Below are 25,778 nucleotides of genomic sequence, written 5' to 3'. Positions count from 1 at the left end.
GTAGGTTCCCCCAGATGTGGCAACCAAAATATCTCCAGATACTGCCAAATATCCCTGACAGAGGGGGGAAATGCCTCTAGTTAAGAACCATTGTACTAGACTCCATAGTGCAGCTCGTATTCAGTTCTGGGCAATGCATTTTACCAGGAAAATTCACAAACTGGTAAAGTCCAGAGGAATTGCATGGACCAGGGTGAGATGTATGAACACCATATCACTAATATATTGGAGGAACTAAGACTGTTCAGACTGGAAGAGAACAGACTCTGGTGGTGGTGATAGAGATAGATGTTGAGGAAGGATATCCCAGCTTTACCTCCATCCTTCCTTCTCTTTCTTCTTTCTCTCCCAACTTTTTTTCTCTATAACTCCTTTCTTTCTTCACCGTTCTCTTTTCTCTGGCTTCATTTTCCTTTACACATAGTTTTTTTTTAAATATAATTTTAAAATTGTGATACCATATATATATGTACAATTCAGTGACATTAATTACATTCACAATGTTGTGCAATAATCACCACTATTTCCAAAATTTTTTATCACCCCAAACAGAATTCACTCAGTTTTATAGAGACTTCTCCTGGCTGCCTTACTATAATCCCCCACCTTGGGTAAATTCCACCATCCATGCTCAGTAGGAATGGTGAGACTCGGCTGCTTACAGCCTTTCAAATTTCTATTAGCCAGATTTAGCTGGACTCTTATTATCTTCCTTTGGTGCTTATATATCCCAAATGCTTCCTGACCCTGTATACATACCAGAGCAGCTGTTTCAAACCTTTCCATTTTTCTTATTTGGCTCACTCTTTTACTGCCCATAACCTTGCCTTTATCTCACTAAAAATTTAGATTATGTGAAATGAGTTTCCTTAACTCTTTTTTCCTCTGGAATTCCACCCTGTCATCACCTCTCTTCTCATCCTTTAGGCTCAGCCTCTGAGAGCCATGTGATCGTCTTCCTTTCTAAACCGATTTTACCTAAGCCCATGGAATCTCCTGCCTCCAAAACCTGATTTGAGAGCCATGTTCTCCTTTTTTTTTTTCCAATTTTGGTATGTTCCTTCTATTTCCTCTTAACATGTTGTCTTAGTCAGCTCAGGCTGCCATAACAAATCATAGAATTTGATGGCTTAAACAACAGAAATTTAACAGTTTTGGAGGCTGAGAAGTCCAAGATTAGGGTTTCAGCATGGTCCGGTTCTGGTGAGAACCTTCCCCCTGGTTTGCGGATAGCCTCCTCCTTGCTCTATCTTTACATGGCAGAGAGAGAGGGGCCAAGCTCCCTGGTCTCTTCTTGTAAGGGCACTTATTCCATCATGAGGGCCTTGTCTAACCTAATTACCTTCCAAAGGCCTCGTCTCCAAATACCATCACATTGAGGGCTTCAACATATGAATTTTGGGGTGATGGAATTCTGTCCCTGCCTCCTAAAATTCAAAACATCCCTTCACCCTGATATCCCCTTATACTGTCACTAATCTCCCTCTTCTCCAGTTCATACTCTAAGCTGTGGCAGGCATTGTCCTCCCACGAGACCTATCATGTTGTCGCCTGATTCAGAATGTGTCCTGTGGCCTAATAAATCCAAACTCTTTAGCATGACATTTGAGAACTTCCATGAATCTGGCTCCAAACCACTTTTCTCATCTTCCACTACATCACGCTCCTGATTCTAAGTTCTTCCTATCCTACTGACCCTTAGTGTATGCTAAGCTAAGGAGAGGCATTTTGAGTTAGAACCAACTGACAATAGAGAGAGGGTGTATCAGGGGTAGTGAGTGCTTGTCCCTGAAAATGTTCAAACCAAAGCCAGGAAAACAATCCCTCAGAGTTATTATAGAGAGAATTCCCAAAGTAGTGGGAAGATGGTTAGAGGTCCTCTCAGGCCAGATTTCTTAGTGTTGGTACTTGACATTTGGGGCTAGATAATTCTTTGTTGTGGGGAGCTATCCTGTGCATTGTAGATGTTTAGCAGTATTCTTGACTGCTACTCACTAGATTACAGTAGTGCCCTTAAGTGGTGGGAATGATAAATGTCTCAAGACATAGCCCAACGTCCCCTGGGGGAAAACTCAGTTGAGGATGACTGTTTCAGAGTCTCTTCTATTCATAAGAATCTGTAACATTTTGTCCTTCTATTTTCTAAGTAATAAGTACTTAAAAATTGGTGGAAGTACCTAAGGTTGGGAGAATGAAGGGAAGGATGAGAAGGAACTGATGTTCGTTGAGCCTACTATAGACCACGAAAATCTGTGAGATAGAGAATTTTATCCCATCTTACAGATGAGGAACTTGAGGCTCAGAAAAATTGTGCAGCTGTTAAGTAGTGTAGTTAAGTCCCAAATGTGGACCTGCCTGACAAACTGTCTTCCTCTACTTTCCTCTTGCTTTTATCTAAATGTATCTCCATTGCTTTTAACTCAACTCTTACATTAACCTGCCTCCCTTTATGAACTACACATTTACAATTTGGGAGTATTTTGGTATTTGCTTCTTGTAATTAACTTTTCCATAGAGCCCTGGCTCAACACTCTCCTATAGGGTTGACCTGGAGTCTCAGACATTGAAAGGATCCATGGTCCACGTGGAAGAAGATCACATTGAAATGCTGTACGCTTCTACTTAATGCTGCTAATGGTTTGTTGTGAGACTCAGTGTCACCAGGATTCACAAACCTGTGAATACCAATGGAACTACAGTATTGCTAATAACCATAAAACATCTATTCTTGCATCATTCTGTCCAAGCATAACCTCTCGTGTTTTGTGCATCATCTCAGGAATCTAAATCTTTCTGGGGTTCCTTCTAGGGCATCTCACCACTCAGTCCGACAGCTTCATCCACTACTGGGCAGGTTGTTCTCTCTTTTCAACTCTGGCCAGTTCAAGAAGCTGCTGGAGGAGGTTTGTCATTGCCAGGGCTGATAGAATCCTCTCTAAATCACCACCTCTGTCCAGGGTGCTGTGCCTGATTGGCCTCCAGAGATGCAGGTCTTTAGAGATACTGTTGGAGACAAAGGTGTCCTCCCCACTTTGACCAGAATCCAGCCCTCTGGGAGAGCAGAGTGTTCCTGGGTCCAGAAGGACTCTTACTCCAATTACACCACACTTTGTTTCCTGGACGCTATCCCTGCTTTGCCCAGAATCCACAGCATCTCTTAAGGAACTATCCTGTCTCCTGTGTGTTCTTATACCTCTAAACATAGTGGCTCCAACCCTGCCCAAAGGCCTGGGGAGGAGAGAGAGATACTTCATTCTCTCCCTACAGGCTACCATCATAATGAAAAAGGAGAAACACTCGCTTTCCTCTCCCCAGATGCCAAACAAAGGTCTCAGAACATATAGCGGCTATATGGTGTGGGGTGGGAGGTAGGTTGCTTACAGCTATAGCACTGGGCCTCAACTTAGCTGGCCACCATGCCCTCTTAGACAAATGAAAAGAGGAGATTGACACTTGATTGGAGAAATGCCAACATTTTTGTACCATCAGTGAAAGATTTCAGCTGGAGTGTATGTAGCCGTAATGTTGTTCTCAAGTGTGTTTAACTCATCGTTTTGGTTGACTTAACTAGTGTGGCTGGTCAAATTCTCTGCTACTCAGTCTGTGTCCAGGATGCCAATGATCAGCCAGCTTTAGAGTTGTGAAAGGAGAGCCCCAGAGACGTTTGGGTACACACTGGTACTGGCACAAATGCAGATTACTAATAGTTTTATCTTCCAGACCATGAGTCCCTAGACTTTTTCTGGGAAAAGTGAATCTAATGACTGTTGTAGTTTCTCTGTCCTCAAGGGCATGGATGGAAGAAGGCACATGGAGTGTGTCCAGCCAGTGGAGGACAGAGAGGGAATGATTAATTAGGGCTTAAGGTGATGGATGTCAGCTCCTAGATCTATCAGGCAAGACCTTGAGATTTCCATCTGGGATTCTTTGAAATAAAAATAGGATTTCTTAGGATTTCAAGCAAGATTGGTGTAGGCATACATTCAGCTAGTTTGGAAATCTTTTTATCTTTTTACTTTATTTTTACCAGTAAATCTGAAGTATGGTGCCTAATCCCATTTGACCGTGTCTGTTAAAGTTTTAAATGCCACTGCCAAATTCCCAGGTCTCATTTGGACCCTTTGGAAAATCGGGTCTGATGGAAGGAAAACTCGGCCCAACATCTCTAAATGTGCAGCTTCTCAGAGTGCCAAAAGGCGCTATTGTGTGCTGTCCTGTGGGTATAAAAATTAGCTCTCTTTCATGAGTGTTCAAGCTGCTGCCTTATTTATCTGCCAAAGATTCAGACTCATCTTGCTGTCCAAACTGCAGGCATGTCTGGCATGAGAGTGTGTTTGAGGTTGTGTAGTGGTGGAGGAGGAAGAATTTTATTTTGCATCTGCACATAACCACTGTTGGGTTGCCTGTTGTCATGAAGTGTCAGTGGTAAGGTGCAGTTTAACATAACATGACATTAGGTTAGACAATGTGACTAAACTCACCCCCTCAGGAACTATAGCCTCAATATAGTAGCCATTCACTTGGGCTTAAGACTTGTTCTAGTGGATAGAAGCAGCCACAGTTCAAGGCTACCTGGCGTCTTGGAGCACCTGCAGTACCTGGGTGAAGAGAAAAAAAATGTGGAGTTGCAGTCTTCAAAAATAGTTACTACTGTGCATTTGCACAGTAAACTTATGAAAATACAACATACGCTTCAAGCTTTTTGCATTCTGCTTTTCCTGAGAATACCAGGGTTCATTTTCTTGAGGAATGTCAGAAATATTTTGTAGTCTCAGCTTAATCTTAGATTTGTTTGTGAAGCTCCACAAACAAACCCGCAACTTTGGAAGTTTGGCAAATGCTCAGTCCAGGAGATCTAAATCTTGACTCAGTTCTTTAAGTTTTAGTGAAGGAATGACTTTAAAATGTCTTCTTGCTTTTACATATTTTGAAGCAAACTGTGGGAGAAAATGTATTTGGAAGGAATCTTGGAAGCTGGCTGGTTTTGCATGTGTGATAGAACAAGATTCTTACAGGTTTGCTTTAAAAAAATAAAACCTCAAAACTTGAAGTCTGATATCCCTGGGGTCATTTGATAAATGTTGATGGTTTTGCAGAGCCACACATTATTTCCCTTTCCTTTTCACATTTATTTTCTTTGAAAGACATACCAGAGTCTGAACTTTGAAGAGACCTGGCAGCCTTTGCTAAGAAAAGGAAACTTCTCAGAAGAGAACCTTGTGAGTGCCTTAAATATCTTTCCAGGTGGGCACCATCACATGAGTGATTTTTCCAATGTAAAGTTGCCCACTTTGTGGATTAGTGTGTGGTCTGACCATGTCTCTTAGGGCCAATTGTTTGATGTGTTGTTTCAAGCCAGGTTCATATGGAGCAGAGTGCCCTTTGGTTTTTTATTTGTTCCCTAATTGTTTAGAAATGTGCTCATTAAAAGACAAAGTAAACACGGTTCAGGTGTTGTGCTGAAGGCAGGGATTGTGGGGTATTGGGAGGGAGACAGGAGAGATGAGAGAACACACATGGTCCTTCTTTTAGATAAAAGCCTGTCCCAGAAACAAAGGCTGTTGGAATACAAAAGCTCTTTGTACACTGAGCACGTCTGCGGTTACAGATGAACCCTCTCCAATGGCTGCTATCAAACTTGTCATATTTTATTCATGAGTTGTGGTATGCCTGGATGAAATAAGAAAAGCAAAGCTTCAAATCATAATTAGGGCATAAAAAAGATAAAATAGTTATTATTTTGACATTTTTGAAGAATTTTTAAATCTCCCTGATAATTCATTTGAAAAAGTTGCACGGAATGACTGAGTGTGTGGCATGTATTTATGGTGGTTGGAGTCTCAGTTACACCCAGACCCACAGTGACAGACTCCATGCGTATGGTGAATAAGAGCGTAATTAAGGAGAGGGTTACAGCCATCGTTACACATAAATAGAAACGTTGACAGGCATCTTTGCCTTTCTGATGCTCACATTATTATTCTGTGGTTGATCAAAATATTGCTTTCCTGTTTTTTACATTTTTGTCTTTTTTAGAGAACATGGGGTCTGGATCATTTGGTATGCCGGGTATGGGGGGACTTGAGGGAATAGTGGCAGGAAAAACTTAAAAGGATACCTGCACCTACAGATGTTGTGGGACAGCAGCACGGGATTGAAGAAAGACACTCGTCCTGTTGGTTTACATCATGAATTTTTAAAAGTAAGCCGAAAGACTTTAAAAAAAGATATGCCAACCTTACTGGAAAGACAAAAAAGGCCAACTGTTGTTCCATGGCTTTCTCTGTGGATGCAGGGCTTAGTGACTCCTCATTTATTGACTAACTTACCCAGAGACACCTATCACCCACACCATCCGTATGCTCATGGCCTCTCTCCTCCCTGGGGATTCAGCATGAGGTATTTATTTACTCAGGGTTTATCTTTGTCATGCTGGGGTCTATCCACCCATTCTCACTGCTGGGTTGTAAGCTATTTGAGAAGGGTGGTAAGAGCAAGCCCTCCCACTGTAGCCACCGCATGTACCCAGCCTGCATGGGGTTGTCCTACCCTGGCACTCAGGCACGGAGGAAAGTGAGAGTGACATTTTCAAAACTGGTCATGTGCATGATCACATGTATTAATATTTGTTGTGTGGATTCTGGGATAGAAGAATTATTCTCATTAGTCACCACTTTATGAAGGAGACACCAAGATTCAGAAGGATTAAATGACCACCCAGATATTAGTGTTGGAGTATTAAATATCACCCGGATACTAAGTGGCAGGACTGATGGTGCATCCCAGATCTTCTGATCCCCAATTCTACTTCAACACTGGGCCGCGTTCTGTGACCTTTTTCATATCACAGCATGTAAGGAAAATGGCTGTATTTGTACATTACATGGAAGGAAAGAGAAGGGACTGTTTTTATGCCAAAAGTGCTCTGCTGAGCCACCCTGAGGGCTGAGGGACTCATACTACAGTGACACCTGTAACTCAGGCCCTGGCAGGCCAGCTGAGAAACACCAGGGTGAGGCTGGAGAACCTAGAGGGGCTGAGAAGAACCTGGAAGGGCAGGAATGGAGGGGGTTTGTGTGGGGCCTGGGTGAGTGTGTGTAGTATTAGCATAAGTTAGAGATGTGCTGGGGAGGGGCTTCAATCCCAGGTGCATAGGGGGCCAGCCAGGTAACAGCTGAGTGATGTGCACTGGCAAGAGAATGCAGCCAACTGGCAACATTGTGCCATGAGCTGCGTTTCTTCAACTCTGCATTCACTGCACTGTTACCTGTGGGAATACGGGCTCTGTGTTGCCAGGTCATCTAATTTTTTTAGTGGAGATTTGAATTTTTATATGAAATGTTTCAATTTTTATACTGTATTTCACTGATTCCAAGGCACATACACTTATTCACGTAACAGCTATCCAGAACTTTTTTATTTTGCAAACTGAAATGCTATATCCATTAAATAATAACTCTATATTTTAGGGTAGGATTGGATTTTGCCTTACAGGCAATTGGTATAATTATTTAATAAATTGTATATGTGTTACAATTATGGTGTCTCTTATAATGAACAGCTTTCTGTTTATTTCTTAGGGTATGTCAAATGATGGTGTATTTTATAATCTATGGCACCATGGACTTGAAATATGGTGGGTTGGGTGGGTAACACTGGGAGCTACACCAACATCCTGAGGCTGCATCTGGCCTGAGGCTGGTCAGTATGCTACTTTTGACCTGGAGCCAGGACAGTCACCAAGACACCAAGACCTGAGGCTGGGACAACAGTTCTCAGCTGTGACTGCCCATCATGTTTATTTGAAACAAATAAATAAATATTGACACCTGGCCTACATCCCAGACCCTTTTTTTTTTTTTTTTTTTTTGAGTCTCTCAGGGTGCAGACTGGAAATCACATTTAAAAAATGTTACCCACGTGATTCTGATGCACAGTGAGTCCTGAGAACTGCTCAGCTGGAGGGAGTTGGGAGGAGTAAAAGGTGAGATGTTGAGTCTGTGTTCACAAAAGGCTGAGGGGAAGGAAACTACACATGAGAGTCAGGTATTTGTTGATCTTGTTGACCAAAATCTCCAATCAAGGAATGAGAACTGGGGGCTGCTGTTTAATTGGAATGAGGGCTGGGAAGGATGACTGACGCCTGTAATCCCAGCACTTTGGGAAGCCAAGGCAGGAGGATTACTTGAGGCCAGGGGTTCAACACCAGACTAAGCAACATAGCAAGATGTCTCTACAAAATTTAAAAAATTAGCCAGGCAGGATGACAGATGACCGTAGTCCCAGCTACTTCAGAGGCTGAGGTAGGAGGATTGCTTGAGCCCAGGAGGTCAAGGCTACAGTGAGCTATGAACATGCTATTGCACTCTAGCCTGGGTGACAGAGCAAGACCCTGTCTCTGTTTAAAAAAAAAATAAAATGAGGCAGATACAGGAGAAATTCTAATGCTAGTATATACTGTAGGCATTGTACTTGCATGGTGGGTTTAGGGACAATGTACAGATAGCTTCAGAAAGGCTTAACTTTCTAGGTTCATACAGGTTCAGAAGGGATTGCCAAGGATTACCAATGGATTACCAGTCATCCATCCATCCATTTCTCCAATGTCCTTCAGTACCTGCTCTTTGTGCTATGTGTGGCACCAGACACCACAGCACAGTGGTGAGCTTCCATGCAGTCTCCCACTAGGTTGAGCCCAAAGAAGGAAAAGCTGTGGTATGGTAATTAATGTAGACCAGGAGGCCTACTTCAGCTGGGGGCTGGGGTCTAGGGAAATGACATTTCAGCTGAAGCCTGAGTGATGAATGGCAGGTAACCAGGTATGGAGTAGGCCAAAGTGTGTTTCAGGCAAAATAATGGCCTGACTGGAGACCCTAAGGCAGGAAGGAGCTTGTTTATTAGTTGGTGGAACCTAAAGAAGGGCGAAGAAGGAGGCCAAGAAGGAGGGAAGAGGTGGGAGTTGGGCCTGGTGAGGTCTATAGGAGTCCATAGTGTAGAGGTTTGTTGGTCATATTAAGGGGATTCAATTTTTATTAAATTTGCATTTTTAATTGTGGATAAAAAAACACACAACATAAAATTGACCACTGTTACCATTTCCAAGTGTGCATTCCAGCAGTGTTAAGTATATTCATGGTGTAAAACAGCTCTCCAGAACTTTTTTATTTTGCAAAACTGAAATGTTATATCCATTAAATAATAACTCCATATTTTAGGAGGATTGGATTTTGTCTTAGAGGCAATTGGGATCATCGAAGGGTTTTGAACAAGGCGATGGCATATGTAATCAGTTGTGACATAAGTACCAGGAGCTGTAAGCACAAGGAAGCTGCACCTAAGCTATTCAAGGGAGTGAGGAAGGTGTAGGTAGACGTCTCCATACTTCAGGATTGATGTCAAGAATGACCCTTCCCTGGGCCCCCTGTCAAAGCCCAAACACTGGGCTGGATGGCAGTAATAGTGCAGCACTTTATGGCAGTGAGAGGAGCAACTATTTTCATGTGAAGTCATGTCATTTCTACTCTAAACTGCAGACAGTGTGAAAGCAGAGAATGCAGCCAGGTAGTGCCTCAAAGAGGAAGGTCCTCATCTGACTGGGCATGAGCTGCTTGTTTTATTGGAAAGGAGAGACACAAGGTGGTTGGCATTCAGGATGTGGCAAGGTTTTCCCCACCAACTGGCTTTTAGCCACATATTTTATGTATAATTTAGCCACAGCATCCTTTTTGGTATTTCATTTAAACAGAAGATCTCACCATGATTAAAGAACTATCTAAACCCTCTAGTGTGTACTGGGGACAGGGCAAGGTTGAGAGAGCAACTTCCTGGGGTCCTGCTTTGAATCTCTCTTTTGTCAACATGTGACTTTGGCATCCCTTCTCTCTCAATCTTTGACTGGATGGAGAAAAATCGTTTCTTATTTTGAGCACTTACCTTTAAAGGAGGCTTTAAATCCTATTTCCTATTGACATATTTATTGTTTTTTGTTTCAGACAGAGCCTCATTTTGTTGCCCAGGCTGAAGTGCAGTGGGATGATCTTGGCTTACTGCTGCCTCTGCCTCCTGGGTTCAAGTGATTCAACTGCCTCAGCCTCCCAAGTAGCTGGGATTACAGGTGTGCACCACCACGCCCAGTTAATTTTTTGTATTTTTAGTAAAGATGGGGTTTCACTATGTTGGCCAGGCTGGTCTTGAACTCCTGGCCTCAAGTGATCTGCCTGCCTTGGCCTCCCAGACTGCTGAGATTACAGGTGTGAGCCACTGGGCACAGCTGCTATTGACATATTGATCAATCACAATAGTCTGTTATGCTGCTGTGTGCCAGCCACTGTCCTGGTGTGTCTGGAGTTGGTTCCTTCTGGTGGGTTCTTGGTCCTGCTGACTTCAAGAATGAAGCTGTGGACCTTCATGGTGAGTGTTACATCTCTTAAAGGTGGCACGGACCCAAAGAGTGAGCAGCAGCAAGATTTATTGTGAAGAGCGAAAGAACAAAGCTTCCACAGCGTGGAAGAGGACCTGAGTGTGTTGCTACTGCTGGCTGGGGTGGCCAGCTTTTATTTCCTTATTTGTCTCCACCCACGGCCTGCTGATTAGTTCATTTTACAGAGTGCTCATTGGTCCATTTTACAGAGTGCTGATTGGTGTGTTTACAATCCTTTAGCTAGACACAGAGCACTGATTGGGACGTTTTTACAGAGTGCTGATTGGTGCATTCACAATCCTTTAGCTAGACACAGAGCGCTGATTGGTGCATTTTTACAGAGTGCTGATTGGTGCATTTACAATCCTTTAGCTAGACAGAAAAGTTCTCCAAGTCCCCACTCAACCCAGGAAGTCTAGCTGGCTTCACCTCTCACTGGGTCTTGATTATGTAAGAGTATGACAGACACCCTGTCCTTGAGGGGCTATTGGCCTAGGTACAGTGAAGAGAGAACCAGCAATATATCATATTCATTCATTCATTCATGCCCTCAACAAATATTTATTGCACATCATGTGATGGGCACTGTTCTGAGTGTTAAGGATGCAGCAGAGAAAAGACAGTCTCTGTCTACATGAAGCCTATATTCTAGCAAAGATGGCCAATGGCCAATCACAATAAACAAGTATACTAATAAATGAGTAACTTTAGATTGTAATATATACTATGAAGGAAATATAAGAGCTATACTGGAGAGAGAAAGAGAGAGAGAGAGAGACTTAGGGGGAGAGTTGACTTTACATTGGGGAAGGCTTCCCCACAGAGGTGACGTTTGAGCTGATGCCTAAATGAAGGAGCCAGCCATGCAAAGATAATATTATTATTAATAATCACTCACATTATTAATGATGAACACTTCATATGCTAGGTACTATTCTAAATTCTTTATATTCATGAGCTCATTCAATCCTTATAACAATTGTACAAAGGAGATAGGTATTATGAGCCACAGAAAGGAAAACAGAGGCACAGAAAGGAAAATAGAGGTTAAATCACTTGGCCAAGGTTATGAATAGGTCCAGTAAGCTGAGAGTTGAATCCAGGCTGTTGTGCTCCAGAGCCTTTGTTCTTGAAACAGCCAGCCAAAAGACCCCTTAGATCAAACAAGTTTAAAGGGCACAAGGATGTCCCATGTGGGTGAAGGTACCAAAGGAGGCCAGAGAGCATAGCCAGGGCCTTTCAGGCCGTGGCAAGGAGTTAGAGTTTTATTCAAATCATAATGGGCAGTGTGGAGAGCTGGATAATGCTGCCCTCCTCCCCAATGATGGCCACGTTCTAATCTCCATAACCTGTGACTATATTACTTCAAATGTTAAAAGGGACTTTGCAGATGTGATTAAATTAAGAGTCTTGAGGTGAGAAGATTATCCTGGATTCCAGGTGGGGCCTGTGTAATCACAAGGGTTCTCATAAGAGAAAGGCATGAGGATCGGATAGAAAAGTGATGTGAAGATAGAACCAGAGAGAGATCATAAGATTCTATGCTGCTTGTGTTGAAGATGGAGGAAGACACGACCCAAGGGAAGCTAAAAAAGGCAAGGAAACAGTCTCCCCTAGAGCTTCCAGAAGGAGTATGGCTGTGCCCCCATCTTGGTTTTTGTACTGTGAAACCTGTTTCAGACATCTGACCTCCAGAACTATAATATAATAAAATTGTGTTGCCTTAAGCCTCTAGGTTTGCAGTAATTTGTTACAACAGCCATAAGAAACTAATAAAGCAGCTCCTTGAGGACTTTAAGTAAGGGATTGAGGTAATGTGATTTAAGTTTGAAAAGGATCTTCCTGATTTTCTGATTGCTACATGGGAGAGAGAAAATGACAAAGAGTGAGAGGAAAGGGGAAATGAGGAGAGGGGACGGGAGGGGAGGGGAGGAGAGACAAGTGGAGGCAAGCTGACAGTGAGGGGCTGATGCAATATTCTAGTTAAGAGGATTGGGGGTCACAGTGGAAATGGAGCTCAGGGCTTGCTGATAGATGAATGTTCTTTGAGGCACTCTGTCAAATAAGACAGCAGGCAGAGGAGTGCACAATGAAGGAGCCTCTAGACAGCCCCGGAGGTAGGAGGACAACAAGAAGAATGTAGTGTCAAAAGGGCAGAAGGTTTCAAAAGGAGGGAGAGCATGACTGTTTGGGATGTTGCCAGGGGCTCACTTAGTGGTCAGGCCACCATCTGGCCATTGACTTTGGCACAATGTAGAGAATAAGATTTGTAAGAGTGGGTGGTATTGGTCAGTGCAGCTAAAAACACTGGCCAGATATTTCTCTCCAGACTGAGTCCATCTTAATCACCACAGTACAGAGCCTGGCACAGAGAACATACTCCACAAATACATCTTTGAATGGGTGAGTGATTGAATTTTGGATTAGAGGAGGAAAATCACCTTCAGCTGGGGTGCTAGAGCTTCATGGAGTTAGAGGAATTGGGTTGGGCCTTGAGAGATGCGCAGGGCATGGATAGGCACGGAGGTGGCTGGAACTCTGGGAGGGAGAAGGGTTGAGATGTTGTCCCCATGGAGACCCCCACTTGTGCCTGGCTGTGCTTCAGACCCTTCCCATGTCTTGCGCTCTGAGATCTGACAAGTACTCTAATTGGGAATGCACAAGGATGAACTTACAACTACTCTTGGTATGGGTAGTTCAGGGAACTGAAAAGATATCTGTTGTCTAAGTTAGATGACACCCAAGTAGAAAAGACTGCTTGGGAGCCTACCAGGCATCCTTTGAAATGAATTATCACAAAGGCTCTATTTAATACACTGAAGGAATAATTTATTGAAACAGATTCAATGTTCTTACCCTAGGACATGCAAGAGCCAAATTATTTGCAACAATGATCAAAGACCAATTTTCCCCCAAATTGACATTTTCATTTCTTTTAAAAAAGCTTCAGTAAATGAGGATTATAATTTTAGCCCTCAGTTATGGCTCTTGTTTGGAAGGGTTTGAAGTGGGAAATTGGTTGAGAAAGATCCTGCAGCCAGATAGCAACAGGCCGTGAGCTCAAGGAGCAAGTGGCATTTCTGGTGATTCATTTTAAGGGGGGATATTAATGTTTAATACAGTCAGAATAACATCTCTAAAGAGGAGGTCCGTTTTCAGAGCAAAACAGCAAGTCTGCCAAAGGAAAAAAATCCACCACATCCATAGCCCCTTTTCTGGACAGATGCACACATTTCTTGGAGCTTCTGTTCAAAGCTTGGAGTTTCAGGTGACCTGTTTCCTGTCCAGAAAGCCTCACTGTGCTTCCTGAGCGCAAGGTTGAAGGCTGATAATTGCATAGTTTCCCCAGGAACCTGAATGCACAAACACCCTGTGGCCAACATAGATAGATAAATAGTGAGGGAGACCTCCTTAGCAGTGACTCTGGAACTAATTAGCTAACAAGGCATGTAATTAGATTAATGTATGTGATCTAAGAGCTGATGATGTGCTTTTTAGGACAGTGGAAATAAAGGAGCTGAAAAGAAAGCATTATATTGAGAAGCTCCGAATTATTCCTGTCAAAAATACCAGCTGGGAGGGTGGGGTGGTGGTGAGCATGAGGGTACCTATTCATCACTTAGTTCTTGCTGGTTCACCAGGGACTGACATTGCTTCATGACTCCTGGCTGCTGTGGAAAAGAATTTTTCCCCTCCTTCCGATAGCAAGGTGAGAGGCTCCTGTACTATTTATTTGGCACACATTGTAGCCAGATCTGCACTGGACAGAGGGGTCTTTCCAGAAACAACCTGCACAGTTGTTTCTGGAAAGACCCCTCTAGCTTCCCCTGGCTCTCTCCTTTGGCTCAATTGGAGAGAAGAAATTACATATTTGAAGCTTACTAAGCCCCCTCCATTTCCCCAAGTGCAGGCTTCTGCAATGCAGAGGGTCCCCCTCCCCAAGTACTGAGTCATGTCCCTCACCACTGACCTCTGGGACCCCAATAAAGCCAACTTTACTTCTCACTCTCCACTCCTTTCCTACTTCTCATTAACTCCTTTGCCTCTATCTGAGATAATGCTGCCCTGTTGGTCCCTGAGTGTCAAATCTGTGCAGTTTCTGGGGTGAAATATTGCTGAGGCCACCAAAGTCATTTCTCATTGAGCCTCTGACAGTTTGCTAATTAATAAGATTTTGGTCATTGCATCCTATGCTGAAGTTGGACCAATTTCCCAGGGGTAGGAAGTCAGACATTAATCCACTAAACCAACTAAACTACTTGTGTGTGAGAATGAAGACAGTTTCATCAGGAGTATTTTCCTGTGGTTTGACATATCGCCTTGCAGGGTGTGGACTTTTAAGAGCACTTTCTAGTCTGATGATGGGGAAGCCTAGATTCCTGATAGAAAAGTCATATGATTAAGATACCTCAAGATACCTCTAAGTTCTAAAGATACTCTTAGAGCTGTTTGCGTATCACAGAGAGGGGATGCCAGCTGTATTTTGAAGCTGGGGAAAAATCTTTCCGGTGCTGTTTTCTGTCAGGCTGAATACAAGCTTATTCAGAAGAGTGTGTCTTTCTGCTTCTCTATGCCACAACTGTCTTTTTGCCCACGGAGCCACAGGAGCTTACCTTTGAAACATTAGCTGTTCACCCTAGTAATTGCTCCATCCTCTAATTTAATGAAAACCCATTAAACCGAAACAATAATTAAAATGAGACATCATCTCTGTAGGAGGTTTGCATATTAAAATCACTGTGCATTTCAATGCAGGCAGATTTTTATTCTTGAAAAACAGCATTTGAAGTAATGTGTAAAAGTGATTTATAATGAATAATCATAAATTACAGAGCTTGGCAGTTGAACATGATGCCCTACTGTTTACTATTGAATCTGAGTAGATGTGGCAAGGTCAGGGCCAATACAGCATTTAAAAATGTCTCTTTCATGCCTGAGAATTAGGACTGTGCACAAAAGGGAAAGAATTATAATTAGATCAGCCCACCAAAGCAGGCTAGAGATGACACCCTTAATATACGGAGTAGTTTAGGCTCTGGGAGGAGGAGTGTTGCTACGTAGGGGAGGCATAGCATTGGAGTAGAGAAGTGTAATGATGCTCTCGTGTTGGGGACTAGGGAAGCCAAACAGAAATATACACAATAAGCTACAAAGTTGGAGTCAGAGACACATCTCTGCTACTTGCTAGAGATGAGATCTTGGATGAGTCACTTATTTTCTATAAACCACAGATTCTTCATTTTTAAAGTGAGGCTATTAATGCCCATTTAATTGGTTTTATGAATTTGAAATATTATCATGTATATGAATATGCTTAGAAAATGTTAAAGCCCTGACTTTAATGTCTAGATATCTGGGCATTTTTTTAAAGCATCTCAGAAATGTCATAAAGTGCCTATTACCTAAATATTAGGCACTTTTCATTCATTCATTCATTCATTCATTCATTCCTGAACCCTGGAAGGTGAGTGTTACAGATGAGGCAACTCAAGGATGAAGGAAGGAAAACAGCTACCTAAGGTCTTACAGCAGGTACTTGGCAGAGCTGGGATTCAAACACTGGTTTGTCTGAGCCAATAGATGGTGCTGAGGGACAGTGGTGCGTTATGGTTGGCTTTAGACAGATCTGGGTTTGAATTCAAGCTAGACTACTTAGTAGAACACGTTTTAACTTTTCGTATCTCATCTGTAAAATGGAGATAGCAATGCTGACACCACTAGGCTGCTATGAGGATTAAATTAGCATATATAAAGTCCTTAGCTTGACATCTAGCAAAAATAAAAAATTCAGAACTGTTTGGAAATTGGCTGGCCTGGACTTAGATTGGAGTGGCTGGAAGTCCCATAGTCTCTGCCCAATTTTCAATTTTTGTTTTAACAGAGAAGAGTTAGAACTGACCACTAATCATGCCTCCGACCCTGGCTGGCAACCCCTGCTCACCTGCTCAATGCCCTCCTGCTGGGCCACAGCCATAACCAACCATCAGTGTGACCTTTACTTCAGCCCCAGCTGTAGCACCAAGGTTCTTTTGGCATGGTGGCTGCTGCCATAGCTTGGTACCCCACCCATCCTACAGGACCCAGGGCCTGTCCTGGCTGTATACCAAATAAGCTAACAGTTGTCATGTGCTTCTTATGTGGAAGACAGTTTTGAGAGTTTAACATGTACTTATTGATTTAATCTTTATACTATCCCCGTGGGTAGATGTGGTTTTATTCTCATTTGTAAAAATGAGGAAGCTGAGGCGCAGAGAGATTAACTTATCCAAGGTTATATACCTGATAAGATGTGAGACTGGATTTTTTTTTCTTTTTTTTTTTAAAGATGGAGTCTGGCTCTCTGTCGCCCAGGCTGGAGTGCAGTGGCGCCATCTTGGCTCACTACAACTTCCTCCTCCCACGTTCAAGCGATTCTCCTGCCTTAGCCTCCCAAGTGCTGGGATTACAGGCCCATGCCATCAGGCCTGACTAATTTTTGTATTTTTAGTAGAGATGGGGTTTTGCCATGTTGGCCAGGCTGGTCTTGAACTCCTGACCTTAAGTGATCTGCCTGCCTCAGCCTCCCAAAGTGCTGGGATTACATGCGTGAGCCACCACGCCCAGCTTGAAGCTGGAATCTTAACCAAACAGTAAGGCTTCAGAGCCTGAGCTCTTAACCACTACCCTACATTGTCTCTTACCTGGGAGATTAAGTCCCTGATGAGGGACTCATGCTCTGGTCCTGCTCCAGGTGATTTCAGACCTATGATGACATGACCTAAACGTGACCTTTTTTCTCCTCTCTCTTGCTTCTCTTCTCTCTCTCCTTTCTTTCCCTCCGTTCCTTTTTTCCTCCCTCCCCTCCCCTCCCATCCCCTTCCCTCCCTCCCTCCCTCCCTCCCTTCCTTCCTCTCTCCCTTCCTTACTCCCTCCCTTCCTTCCTCCCTCCCTCCCCCTCCCCTCCTCTCCCATCCCCCCTCCCTCCCTCCTTCCCTTCCTTCCTTCCTTTCCTCCCTCCTCCCCTCTTCTCTTCTCTTCTCTCCCTCCTTTCTTTCTTTCCCTCCCTTCCTTTTGTCCACCCTCCCTTCCTCTCCTTTCTTTTTTTCTTTCCTTCTCTCCTCTCTCTCCTTTCTTTCTCTCTCTCCCTTCCTACTTCTCTTTCTTTTCTTTTTCTTTCTTTCTTCTTAGAGATAGGGTCTTTCCTTACTATGTTCCTCAGGATAGACTAGAATTCCTGGGCTCAAGTTATCCTCCGTCTCAGCTTCCTGAGTAGCTGAGATTACAGGCGTATGCTACCGTGCCTGGCTCTACTTTTCTTATATCTCTGAACTGAAAAGCTGAGCAGGATCCATTCACTTTTGTTTGTGTCTTTATTACTAGATTTTTAGCTCCTCATGAATAGAAGGTGTGTCTTAGCTTTTTGTCCACAGTGCTGGTTCAGGGAGTGCTCAGTAAAGGTTTTCAAAGTTAAGAATGAATGAATAAATGAATAAATGAGTGGATGGGTGGTTAGCAGAGGGCAGGGCAAGGACTGCCCTCATGTCTTTATAAGAACATCGAGAGCATCTCTTGCTGGAACTGATGTTCTTGCTTGCACCCAGCAACCTTTGGTGCTTAGAGTTTTGTACACTATGTGATGAGTACACCCTTGGGGTTCTCAGACTCTTGACAATCAGTGTGTATTAAAATGGCACCTGAGGAGGGTTGCTGGTCAGTTATTGCCAAAAAAAAAAAAAAAAAAAAAGAAACCCTGTTGTCCTCACTGATTTAAGGATACACAATTGTGGGACTGAAAGCAAGGTGATTGGTGCTTATTTTCTTCTTTTGTAGGATGTCCTTGTTTCTCCCATTTCTATGATGAGCTCATATATTTTAGCATAAACATTTTTTTTTTCTTACAATAACTCTCAGAGAAGATTTGGAAAATTCAGACATGTGGAAAGAAGAAAAATTTCACCCATGTTAGCTCCCAATTGCTGACAAAATTGAAGGCCATGCCTATCTATCTGCTATGCATACGAAATAAATTTTATGTTACCATAGACTTGAAATGATGCTGTATGTACTATTGTATACCTGTTTCAGAGTATTGGCTGGACATTTCCTATGTTATTTCAATGCCTTTCATATCATTATATTACCATACATAATTTTCCATGGGGTGTATATATCCTAATTTACTTAGCCATTCTCTACTGTTGGATAGCTTCTTGACTATATAATGCACTGTTAATTGTATTATAAAAGTCTTCTCACCACTCTTTTGCTTTTTGTTCTCCTGTCTTGTGATTCAGATGGAGCTGGCATTCATACTTTAACTCTCTCTTTATTCCTGTGTTTCTCACTGAGATGCGGTGGGAGGTATGGGGATGAGGGGGATGGGGATAAAGGGACTTGATTGCTGGTGGGTGGCAGTGTGGAGAGGCAGCCTAAAAAGGAGTGGCTACACGTTGTTAATTTCTTAGCAATAGGGGATGCATTGATTTTCCTTACTAGTATTGTCAAATGTTTTTAAGAAGAGCTCATCTGTCTTATAGTACCTATCTAATTAGCAAAATTATGGGGGTACCAGAATCTCTTTTGATCAAATGGCATAGTAATTACAAAAAATTGGTTAATACCATGTGTCACAGGATGCCTTAGGTTTAGTCCCCTAATGGAGGAGTTGGGGACATTGAACTGGCTTTATTATTCCTTAGGCAGCTCATTACTTGAATGTACTTTTTCTCAACAGGTTTGGGTTATATTTGCGTGTATTTGGTAAACCTTTTTTCTTATATTGTGTTCCAGACTTTGGAGCCAAGATATAATTTATTAATGTGACAAAGATTTGAGGCTTAACCATGTACCAGGCACTGTGCTAGGTGTAGTGTCCATAGTGGTAGGCAATTCTTCATGGAACTTACAGTCCGGTGGGGAATAAATATAGCACTTGGCCGGGGGCCGTGGCTCATGCTTGTAATCCCGGCACTTTGGGAGGCCAAGGTGGGTAGATCACTTGAGCCCAGGAGTTCGAGACCAGCCTGAGCAACATGGCGAAACCCCATCTTCTACCAAAAATACAAAAATTAGCCAGGTATGGTGGTGGGCGCCTGTAGTCCCAGCTACTCGGGAGGCTGAGGCAGGAGATTCACTTGAACCTGCGAGGTGGAGGTTGCAGTGAGCCAAGATCACACCATGATCCAGCCTGGGCAACAGCCTGGGTGACAGAGTGAGATCCTGTCTCAAAAAAATAAATAAAAATAAAATAAAATTATATATATATATATATATAGCACTTAATAAAATGATTACACATGTAAATGATTATATACATAATCTCTGACAATTGTGATAAGTACAATGAAGATAAATAAAGACAGGAACCTGAGCTGCCTGGGGTGGTCAGAGAAAACTGGCCTGAGGAGTAACAATTAACCTGTTATCAGAAAAAGAGGGAGAGAAGACAGAGGTTGCTGCAGATGGGAGTGTATCAAAATGGGGAGGAACATGGCCCTGGGAAGAAGGGATGTGAGGCTTGTGGTGCTGGAATGTGGGAGTGTGGGCTGTGGGGAAGAGGAAAGGGAGGAGGATGAAAAGTAAGCAGAAGCATCAGTTGAATGCCATGGAATGTCACAGTCGACTCTGCTGGGGCAAGAGTCAGCTTTGTCTCCACTCATTATGTGACCTTGGGCAAGTCATGAAACCTCTCTGTGCCTCAGTTCCTTCACCTGTAAAATGGAGATGTGTTGGTATTTACCTCATAAGGGATGTACAAATAGATTGTTCATTCATTTATTCAATAAATATTTCCTGAGTGAACACAAAAGTGCCAGGCACTGGGTATATCATGGTGATTTACCCTTGATTTATATCAAGCACTGAGATCACACATATTGGAGAATAGCAGGTGTAGCACAGTTAAGAGTGTAGCTCATGGAACCAGCCTGCTGGGTTGCAATCTCAGCACCAAGCCTTCTAGCCCAGTGTCCTTTAGAACATTATTTAAATTCTGTAAGCTTTAGTTTGGTCATCTGTAAAGTAGGAATAATAATAATAACGTCTTCTAAAGCTATTGTAAGTGCGATGACATGTGCAGGGCATTAGCCTCATTTGATTTCTCTCATTCCGGCTTCTGGAACGAATGGAGGTTTAATGGAATATTATTGTGAACTTGTTGGTGGAGATGAAAATCCCTTACACATTAACTGGGAGTCTTCTAGTGATTTCTGTTTTTTTGAAAGTTGCTTGGATCAATAACATCTGACATCCTTAAAGAAGGGTCACAAGACCAAATAGTGGGACACATGCCTCCCATCCTCCAAAACCAGAAATTGCCTCACTGATGGTTGGCAGTTCTGAATTGACAAATTTCCTCTACATTCAGAAATGAAAAGCCAACTGTCATTTCAAATTAAGAAATGTTGCTTTACCTTTTGGGGCCATTCTTACCATGAGCTTATGTGGCACTCAGGCTAGAAGGATGTGGCCTGTCTATATCAGGAGTTTGCTGTATTTTGAGGTTCTCAGTGTAACTACTGAAATGTTGCCTGCATTCTCTACCAGTCAAGGCTCAGGCGGGCTGCCTTGGTGCATTTGTGTTTATATGTTTCTGGCTGCTGCTGCTTTTCCCACCTTGATTTGTTGATTCTTAGCTGTGAGCTGGTGGGGATTTTGCCTCTTGGTCTGCTTTGTGCTAATGTGGTACCCCTTGGCCAATCAGGGGCCTGAGAATTTGCTCCAATATTAGGTTAAGTAGATGCTTTCTCTGCTGAACTTGTGGTAAGAGATACACTTGCAGAAAAAGAAAAATGCCAGGATAATGTAAAACATGTGAGTTCACAGCCATACAATGCTGCTGCAGTGAGTGCCCTCTTCTACCTCTCTCCTGCCTAGTAAATGCTTATTCATGTTTTTAGAGTCAGGTTAAATGATACCTCCTCCATGATGTTATCCCCAATCTCTATGGGCCTCCTCTGTTTTTTTGTGCACTGCTCTATTCTGCAACTATTGTCATAAGGAAACTGTCTTGCTTATGTGTCTATCCTCTAGGGCAGAAACTGTATTTTTACTTTTATTTCCCCAGTGCCAACCACAGTGCCTGGCATAGGGGAAGCAAGGTATATGCTTGTTGACAATGAAATTCACCACCATCCTCACTCTATACATCAGGGAAGAGGGAAATGAAGTTGCTTCTATTTGAGGCAGAGAAGAGTGTGTGATCACCTCATTTAATTTCTTTCCTTCTCCAATCTCCTCCCTTCACCCAGCACTTTTTTTTTTTTTTTTTTTTTTTGCTGATGTTTAATCATCATATTAGCATTTTTAGTCTTTCTTTAAAAATGACTAGGTAGAGCCGTTTTATCCTGGGAAAGAAAAAGCACTTAACTCTTGCTGCTGTGTTAGCACTTCTTAACTAGAACATGCAAAACCTGAGTATTTGGAACGCCATTTTTCCCCGTTTTAAAAATGTGAAATATTCACTTTAAGTGGTTGTTGTATGCGAAACTACCTTTATGCAATGGTAGCCTCCAAGGACACACCCAGGGTTACAAAATGGAAAGCCTCACGGACAGACTAAATTCAAATACTTGAATCATGTTTAAAATATCTAGGAGGAAGCAGGGGAAAGAGATGGAGTAGGTTAACACATGTAGGATTGAGTGTGAGCAGCGGGAAGCACCAGCCCACCCAGTTCCTGTGTTATTCATTGCTCATATATTCTGTTTTTTTCTCTCTCTCTCTGCTGCATCAGCTTCTTTGATGATGGTGTGATTATGAGGACGGGAGCTGAGGTTAATGAAAAGAGAGGGGGCTCAGCAAATGGGAGGTTTCCGGAGCCCACATGCTTCCTCTATTGGAAATACTCAGAAGCAAGTAATCCTGGCTACAACTGTAATTCACCAGTTAATTTGGTGAGCAGTGATGGGTTTCATTAGCATTTCTCAAGGATAGTACATGTGGGGCCAGAATGGAGATGAAATGGATGTCAATGATGGGTGTTGGTTTAGGGATGACATGACTGTCATTCTGAAGGTGGCATGATATGCACATTATGACTTGGTCCTCCCATCCCATTGTACTTGTAAGTAACACTCTTATTCAATCCTTTTTATCTGTGTTCAACACACTTATGTTCCACGTATTCAATCTATGTTTAGCATGTTTCACAGGTTTCTAACTTGCTCTCTAAATTTAGCACTTATTATGGGCTTTATCTGTCCCATTTGTTTTTCTTGTTATCTCTAGCAGAATTGAATATTCTTAAGTAATACAGCAAATACATATTGTAGTGGCTGAATATGGAAGTACAATATTCACTATAGGTTCCCATTAATTGGGTTTCATTGGTTGCTCTTTTAACTCCAGGAAAAAGCAGGCTGCTGCAAAGTAGCTGACATATCACTATTTTTAATAGTTGACAACTTTATGTTTTATGTTAATTTGGAAAATCAGCAGAGGAGAAAAATTGTAGAATCTAGGTTTCTTAATAAATGGAATTTGCTCTCAGTGCTGTCTTTTGCTATGCAGTTATGAGCAGGATCAAGTGATTAACTGAAATGAAATGTCAAGACTAGGAAAGAACTTGGAGATCATGGAATTTAGTGGTCTTAATTTTCAGATGTAGAGTGTGAGGTTCAGAGAGGTAAGGTACTTTATCCAAAGTCACACAGCTAGTCATCTGCAAAACTCAAAGTGATCTCAGTCCTTTGAAACCTGTCCAGTGTTTCTGCCTGCATATTGTAAGAAATACAATTACTTTGTTGGTGTTTTTTTAACATCTGAATCATGGTCAAAATTTACTTGAAAGGGCTTCTCTGAAAGTGAGAATGCACATAAAGCCTCAATGTATCAAAACAGATGTTTCTTACATTTCACTCTAGTGAGTGCTAATGGGGTCTCTTTACTTCAGTGTGCCAATCATTTATAAAAAGAAATAATAAAAGTCAGCATAAGAAATGTTCCATTTTCTTGGAGGACTGAGTGAGCAGAAGTTTGGTAGGACTAGATCAGACTGTTAAGTGGGGGTGTCCTGCAAAGAAGTGGGACTTCTTTAGCACCAAACATCATTAAAATAAATTTTCATGGCCATGAGCATTTGAGAAGGACCCATTTATCTCCTGGTTTTCCAAAAGATGTATTATTTTCTGACCATAATATATGTGGTTACTTTTGAAGTAACAATATAAATGAGAAAAATAAATGGAAAATACATTAATTAATTCAGTAAACCTTTATTGGATGCCTGTTTTGTGCCAGGCACTAAGAACTGTGGATAAAAAATGGATAAATAAATATGCCTGCCCTCATGGAACTTACAGTCTAGTGGGAAAAGAAAGGAAATAATATGAGGTAACAAACTTGAAACAAGACTGTGATAAATGATATCAGCAAATAATAAATGGATTACAATACATATATTATGACAAGTCAAATGAAGAAAATACCCAGACTGGAGCATTAGAGAGACATTAATGCAGAGTCTGCCTTGGAGAGGCCAGAAGATTGCATTTACAGTGAAAGCTGAAGGAGAAGGAATCAGGGACGTGAAAAGGAGAGAGAAGAGCACTGTGGGCAGAGGGACAAGCATGAAGATCTGAGGTGGGAGTGGGCCTGGTGTGCTCCTCTAGCAACCAAGGAGAAGAGTGTGAATGGGGTGGGAGAGGCAGGCAAGAATCAGTTTGTGTGCAACTTTGCAGGCATGCTGAAGGGACTGGATTTTATCCTATGAGCAATGGGAAGCCATTGGAGGATTTTAAGCAGGAGGCTGAAATGTCTTGGACTTAGAGTTTAAAAAGAGCACGTTAACTACAGTGTGAAGAATGGTGAAAAGAAGGCAGTATGGAAGCGGGAAGGAGATCATTGGAAGTGCCCTAGGGAGCAATGATAGTGGCTTGGGCAAGAGTTTTAAGAGTGAAATTGGGAAGAAGTGGACAGATTCCAGACATGGGAGCCCACTTGACTTGTTTTTAGACTGGATATGGAGAGTGGAGAAAAGGGAAAAATCAAGGGCAATTTCTAGTTTTTTGACTTGAGGAACAGGGTGTGACCGTTTACTAAGACTGGGACCTCTGTGAGAAAATTGAGAGTGGCGGGAAGAGAACAGGCTTCACTGTAGGCACATTACAATTTGAAATGCTTGAAGGTGAACATTTGAATTTACTGCTTAAGGGAGAGGTTAGGGCTGCAGATATAAAGTTGGAGGCCATTGGCCATGGGGTTGGATGATATCACTCAGGGAGAACTGAGTGAGAGATGACGATACCCATAGCTGATAGGATATTCATATCCATTTCCTCCAGCAGGCATTGCTGATCACTTATGGCTCTCTTTTCTTTGGGCCCAAGCTTTACAATCCTGAAATTCAGGCATCTGCTACCAATCAGTTGATTTCTAATTGATGAGTAAAGAAGAAAAAAGTAAAAAGTAAACATATAACTTAATTTTAAGAGTTGAATTTTTTTTGGCATTACTTGTAGGTGAATTTATTAAGATGATCTTTGCTTAGAAGTAATGATAATAGGGTGCAGTGGCTCACACTTGTAATCCCAGCACTTTGGAAGGCCAAGGTGGGTGGATCCCCTGAGCTCAGGAGTTCAAGACCAGCCTGGGAAACATGGGGAAACCCTGTCTCTACCAAAAATAAAAAAAATAAAAAAAATTAAAAAAAAAAAAAAAGGCGGGCATGGTGGCACACACCTGTGGTCCCAACTACTTGGGAAGCTGAAGTGGGAGATCGCTTGAGCCCAGGAGGTGGAGGCTGCAGTGAGCCGAGATCATGCCACTGCACTTCAACCTGGTGACAGAGTGAGACCCTTATCTCAAAAAATAATAATAATAATGATAATAATAATGATAATAAAAATAATATTAACAAACATTTTCTAATACTCTCTAGTTTACAGAGTGATTTGCTCACACATTTAATAGGTTTTAAATGTCATCTGGAATGTCTTTGGCTGGGATTTTGTAGAAGGTATCGAAGCATTTTTCAAGTGGCTATCTCTTATCTCAACGCTTGATAAAAGCTGACAGCATACCACTTAAGAATTAAGTAGTGAAGGCCTTGCTACTATTGTGCAGGTAGATTTTCTACTGGTAGACTGATCTGCCTGGGTTGGGTGTCTCCATGGTGGAGGACAAACATTGCTTTCTGCCATTCATAGCCTAGATACTTACAGGTGGGAAAGACTGTGCTGTTCTTTTCTGTGTTATAAAATTGAAGCAGCAATTCAAAAAATTATAGAAGGCTAAGGTGGGAAGGTTCTAAGAGATCAGCTAGTCCACCCCCTCATTTTGCAGATGAGAGGACTAAGGCCCGAGGTCAAGAATTGAAGGATATCTTATTCAGAAGCCATTCTTTAGGATGAGATTCTTCAAGGTCCATATACCAGTCTGT

At 42.3% G+C, this 25,778-nt stretch overlaps 1 protein-coding gene across 2 annotated transcripts in view; it reads left to right on the top strand.

The window, feature by feature from the left end:
* Positions 1-25,778, top strand: part of LOC129008432 (protein kinase C-binding protein NELL1) — a 931,522-nt gene that overhangs the window by 88,433 nt on the left and 817,311 nt on the right. The window lies entirely within an intron of this gene.

Source organism: Pongo pygmaeus, chromosome 9 (assembly GCF_028885625.2).
Source record: "Pongo pygmaeus isolate AG05252 chromosome 9, NHGRI_mPonPyg2-v2.0_pri, whole genome shotgun sequence".
Classification (NCBI taxonomy): domain Eukaryota; kingdom Metazoa; phylum Chordata; class Mammalia; order Primates; family Hominidae; genus Pongo; species Pongo pygmaeus.
The sequence above is the reverse complement of the archived record's forward strand: the minus strand, read 5'-3'. Positions and strand labels throughout refer to the sequence as shown.